This window comes from Pocillopora verrucosa, chromosome 11 (assembly GCF_036669915.1).
Source record: "Pocillopora verrucosa isolate sample1 chromosome 11, ASM3666991v2, whole genome shotgun sequence".
In the NCBI taxonomy this organism is placed as follows: domain Eukaryota; kingdom Metazoa; phylum Cnidaria; class Anthozoa; order Scleractinia; family Pocilloporidae; genus Pocillopora; species Pocillopora verrucosa.
The window spans coordinates 17,493,212-17,498,851 of NC_089322.1; the positions used below are offsets into that span (position 1 = coordinate 17,493,212).

A 5,640-nucleotide genomic window follows, 5' to 3' on the forward strand; every position below is an offset into this window, starting at 1 on the left:
AGTTCTCTCCGCTTGAAGAAATATAACATCAATCAAATTCAAGTCAAAATAATTTTAACTCCAATCAATATTTACATAGTTAATGATTGACAATTACCTTCCTGTTTTTTTATTATTATTATTATTATTATTATTATTATTGTTTTCATAACTGCGACGGTATTTTCGAATATTCATATCCGCTGAAGAGGAACGTGGCTTAACAACCTTAGTTCTGCATTGTAAGGTGGATTAGGAACCCTTTAAGCCTTTAAGACAAAGAAATGCTGTTCAGTACCAAGTTTTAAGGGAGCCTGTTACACTGTATTTCACTTGAAACTTGCGATAAACAGGAAACTTGCACTTCCAGAAGCTTACACAGCAGCTGAAAATTATTTTGTAAGACTTTCGCAGTTGTTATTCACTTTCAATAGCAATTTGGACAAAACAACATCCGGTTACCTGCTTCCGGCTTCCGGTCCTATTCATCACTTTCAATCGGCTCAAGATCTTCTCTCTCTTTCTCTGTTTTTTTTTTCCTTTTACCACTAAGAAATGCAGGTACCTTGGATTTAAAGCCAGTTAATACTTGGGAAAAAGCAATATAATTTCTCAACCTCAGAATTTCCCTTTCACTGCTCGTAGATCACCCAGAAATAAATTCTAAAAACAGAATCACTTTCCTTGTGCTTCAAAATATGTAGCTTTTTAGCATTTATGACGAGTTGGGTTGTCTAACAAGACGAAGTAGGTGGAAGAAGCAGAGGAAAGTTCAGTTTTCCTCAGGACAATGCACGATTGAAAACGCCTTGAGGTGAGAATAACGACCTCCAAGACTGTGTAGATATTTCGATTCAGAAAGTTTCCTAGTAAATAAATATTAATGCCATAGCAAAAAAAAAGAATTACATAATAATCATTTGAATTTGAACGACATAGTTGAAGAAAAGCCACTTATTTTTCCTATTTCTTTCATAGTCTAATGCGTGACAAAATGTTCTCGTCTGCTGTCACGACGTGTTTGTTACAGGAAGTCCCTGGAAGGTACTAATACTGTCTAGCTTTGAGAGGAAGTATATTCTCTTTTATAGCACATAAAACTTCCGTTTTAAAGTCATGTTTAAATAAAGCCGCAAGATGCAAATATCATTATACGTAACGAAACACGCAAAGCTGAAACTCCTGTCTGAGTCCTTTTCTTTTCCATGTGAAAGTAATTGGGAACGACACCCTCAGGGACTGTGTGGGATTAACTGAAATGGCGTCTAAAACAGCAGGTAAAATTTTGCTTAAATTTGTTTATTCCTTATAAATACTTGGAGCAATAGCATGGAAAAATATCAATCGTTCTAGCTCTAGAATCCAAGTTTTCTTCGTGTGTTTGACTCTATATATCGTGCAGAACGCCCAAAGATATTACAAATAACTTGCGAAAATTATTTTTATAAGAACGTAAAATGAATAAATACTGCATTCATATCCTTTTCAGTGATGATCAAGGATAACGATTTACGAGAAAAAAAGGTTTAAATAGCCTTTTCCAAAAACTTGCCACAAGTTTTGTGGATGGTGAGCATGACTGGTTAGTCATTCGTACCAAAAATTGTGACATAAACAACCATGAAATACACTTGTTTTTAGACTTGTAAACAGATCAGGTCGTTGTTATTTTACACTCAGGTATTATAGGTGTGAATTTATACTGAATTTCAGGTTGAGAGCTTCCCTTAGAAATACTAAGAATTGGGTTCATGGTCTTTGAGGCTAACGGGCGACAGTTTTGTTGTTTGTTGTTCCACGTTCGTATGCTCCACTGGCCGTTTAACGTCGTTGTTTTAGCTTACAGTTATACCCGCACAAGTTGTCAAAAATCAGAATGATCATGATAGCTGTAGATTTTCGTCAATTTTAGATTGTTTCAGGTTCAAAGCGAGTTATGATTCCACAGTAATAAAACAATTTCTTTTATCTACCGGTAAAATTATTTGATATTATAGAAAGACTGTAGTTATCGATCAGTGATGCAGAAACGAAGGAAAGGGAATATTCACTCTTGCCTCCAAAAAAATCATAAGAAGGCTTAATTTCATTGACAAGTGATCATTTGATGTATGAAAATTCTTTAGAAAACTCCAAATAAAACTAAAAGAGTGACTCATGTAAACACAGCTCGTTCATTTTCGATTTCAATGTTGATGCTTCATTTGTTAGGCTTTCCTTTAAAGAATTTCTTCGATCTACTTGCATGGCTAAAAAGATGAGGGGCGATGTGTTTCGCTTCTCTTGTCTCACATGAAAGACCTCGAGTGAATCTCAAATGATGTTAGCGCTTTTTGACATCGGTCCAGTTAATACCTGGGAGAACAATATACAAGATGCTTCTTTAAAAAGTTGGCTTGCAAGAATGGACGTGTAGGGGATGATTTTAAGCTAAGAGACATGGATTGTGTTGTGGTATTCATTCGACAGAAAAAAAGAATGCTGGTAAAATTCCCTACTCGAGGTCGTTATTTTATTTTTACTCCTCTCACTTTCTCTCCAAATCACTGGTATTTGAACAGAGGCTACAGAATCATCTTTGGAAATCGAGCTGACGAAGAAATCAACTCGCAAAGGTGGAACTAGAAATTCAGAAGGTAAAAAACGTCGGCGGGTGAACACCATCCACTTGTGGGAATTTTTACTGGATCTCCTGGCAAATGATGATTTACGAACTATAATATGCTGGAGTCGAAGAGAATTCAAAGAATTTAAACTGAAAAGACCCGAGGAGGTATCAAGAAGATGGGGTTTGGTTAAACGAAAGAAGGGAATGAATTATGAGAAACTCAGTCGAGCATTACGATTCTATTATAGCCAAGGAATCATTCAAAAGGTTGGTATAGTCATCAAGTATTGTTAGATGATAAATGTGCTAACTTGTTACTATAAACGATTAACTTAAAGCTTACCTACTGAGGAGAAACGGTCTCCTGTATATACCAAAACAAGCCACTGTAGACAACATTGCTTGTTTGTGGATGATTTTAAAAGTGTAATAGTGATTAGCATTTCTATCCTTTATTGATGTTACTGACCTTTTTTTATTATGATTGAAATATTTATACATTTATTTCAAAGACACACACCACATATGGTATCAATAATACTTCCGTCCAAAATGCACAATACCAATTGTTACTTTTCATACTAAAACATTGCTTACAATACTAGATTGGTAGTACCACCAACTCCAATACCAGAGTCAACCATAATACTACCATTGCCTATTGGAAAAGGCACAATGAAGATGTCAACCTTGCATTCAATTAAGTTGCATATGATTTATTTATCATAAACAACCTTACATGTTGAGATTACGTAATATTTCTTCATGGAAGACATATTCTATTAATAATATATTTAACATTAATATAATATGATAATAATAATAATAATAATAATCTATTAGGAAAAATTGCCGCCTATTTCTTATTGAACTTAATTCCTTTGTAGTTCCTCGTAGAAATTTACATTTCCGTTTCAAATTTCAAATTTCAAATTTTCAAATTTCATTTTGATCTTAACCATAAGTTCAGTAAAACTTAAAAAAATCAAGAAAATCAATCTCACCCACATAATATACATAATTTGGCTATCAATACGAGATAATCCCTTGATTCGCTTTTTGTTGTTGTTGTTGATGGTTCAAGTGAGTAATGCGATGTTTGATTTTTGCACTTTATGACCTGTTGCACCTTTTGTGATTTCTACTTATGTTGTAGCACAGGGTACATGGTGCATTTTATTATATCATTACTTTAAGGGATAGGAATTTGGAATAACCAGAGAAGCCCTTCTCCAGCCAGATAATTGGTTTGGCGGGATACGGGATGCGGGATGCGGGATGCAAGTCTTTATCTTTCTCCATAATGAGAGTACATTATCCATATTGTAAAGGCTATTATTTGCTTATTAGTTGGTGGTGAACTGGAGCGACTTGGATATAACTAGGCGGGATCGGGATGAAAATGTTCATTACGGCGGGATTGCGGGATGGCGAGATGGGATAAAAAGAACTAGCGTTGGGATGCAGGATTAGGAAAGTCTATTTTAGACCCCCTGTGATCTGCTTTTCTGTAGCTAGGGTGTGGTTGAATGTAATGCATACTTTGGTAAATAGCGTTCAAAGTTTGAATGGCGTGATCCAATTCATGACTTTTCTTGCAGTTACGTGGACTACATGATACTGATTAACATTTTGTAATAGTGGTAGCATTTTGTAATGGTAGTAGCATCTGTTTGATGCTTCAAATTGACAAACTTTTGCAGTGAACTAGAATCGTTACTTAACTAGGAAACTACGTTAGCAACTAAATTCCATGATTAATTACAAGTGATGGTGTGTCATATTCTATGGTAAATGGTGTTCGAAGGTTGGATAAGGTGAACCAATTTATGATTTTTTTTTTCTAGATCTGTGGATCTGCGATGTCTTGATGGTGTTTGTTTTATAATTGAGTGACAGGTTCAGGGAATCACTATGTAGTTAGAAATTTACAAGTTTCTTTGCAAAGGAGAGAGCTTAATTCTTATGCTTAGAATCCATTGGGCAATTCATTTTTGATCCACATGATTGTACGTCTGGCTGATATATCTATATATTTTTTATTTTTTTATCTTTTTCATGTTCTCCAGGTTCCTGGCCAACCTTTCACGTACAAGTTCGACAGGCTGCCTTACAAATATGAGCCAAGAGTCTCAAAGTCAAGTGGTCAAGAAAGCAAAACGAGTTCATCCAACAGAGAACAAGAGAAAATTTCATCTGATAAGTCTACATTGCATAAAGCTGGACAATCCTCACTGTCGTCTTTATCTGAGCAGTCAACACTTTCTCCTGCCGAAACCCCCCGGGGGAGATGTACATCCCCCTGTCTGGTACCCATACTTGCAGAGTCAGCACAAGCGAGCCGAGAGACAGTTGAATATTGTTCTCCTCAAGAAAGCAATATTTCAAGCTTCAGTAGAAAAAAGATTGAAAGCTACCGTCCCCAAAGTTGTCTAAAGCAAAATCAAATGAATTCAACCAAGTCTACTCCGGTGCCAGTAATAAAACGAGTTGCCTCAAACAATCGTTAAGGGATTAATTTCTTATCATCAAAATAGCTGCCTTTTTGTGAATGAAATTCAAGATAAAGCTGAACAAACTAAAACTTGACCACCGAGACACTCAGGCTCCAAGTAATATGGTTCTTGGTTCTTGTGCGTAAGCTAATAAACAAATAATCTCTTTCGTTGTTCCCTTTCAACGAAGACTAAATAATCACTAACCAGATATAAATTGAATCCTTTTTTGTATGAAGCGTTATAATTTTACTCGAGCGTCATAAGCCGCCTACCTCACCCTTTCCTCCATAAAAATTTCTGATGAGAGATAGGTTGCTTTAGCCCTTGAAATCCCGTGAGTGACCAAGACAGAATTTCTCCTTACAATATCAATACAATATCAAGCAGACAAGTGATGAGAATAAAGAAAAATTTCAATTAGGGGATTATTAGTTGATCCAATACCAATTTCTCCGATGCAAAACCATAAAAAGATTGTATGGTAGGCATTAAGGAGAATTTCTTATGAGATCTTGAGAGTGAAAGGCTTAAAGTACAACCATTAAATGCGATTTT

The 5,640-nt window shown here is 35.5% G+C and overlaps 1 pseudogene; it reads left to right on the forward strand.

Moving 5' to 3' along the window:
• The first annotated feature begins 1,138 nt into the window (after positions 1 to 1,138).
• On the forward strand, positions 1,139 to 5,028 carry LOC131781548 (transcriptional regulator ERG homolog; annotated as a pseudogene).
• The last annotated feature ends 612 nt before the right edge of the window (positions 5,029 to 5,640 follow it).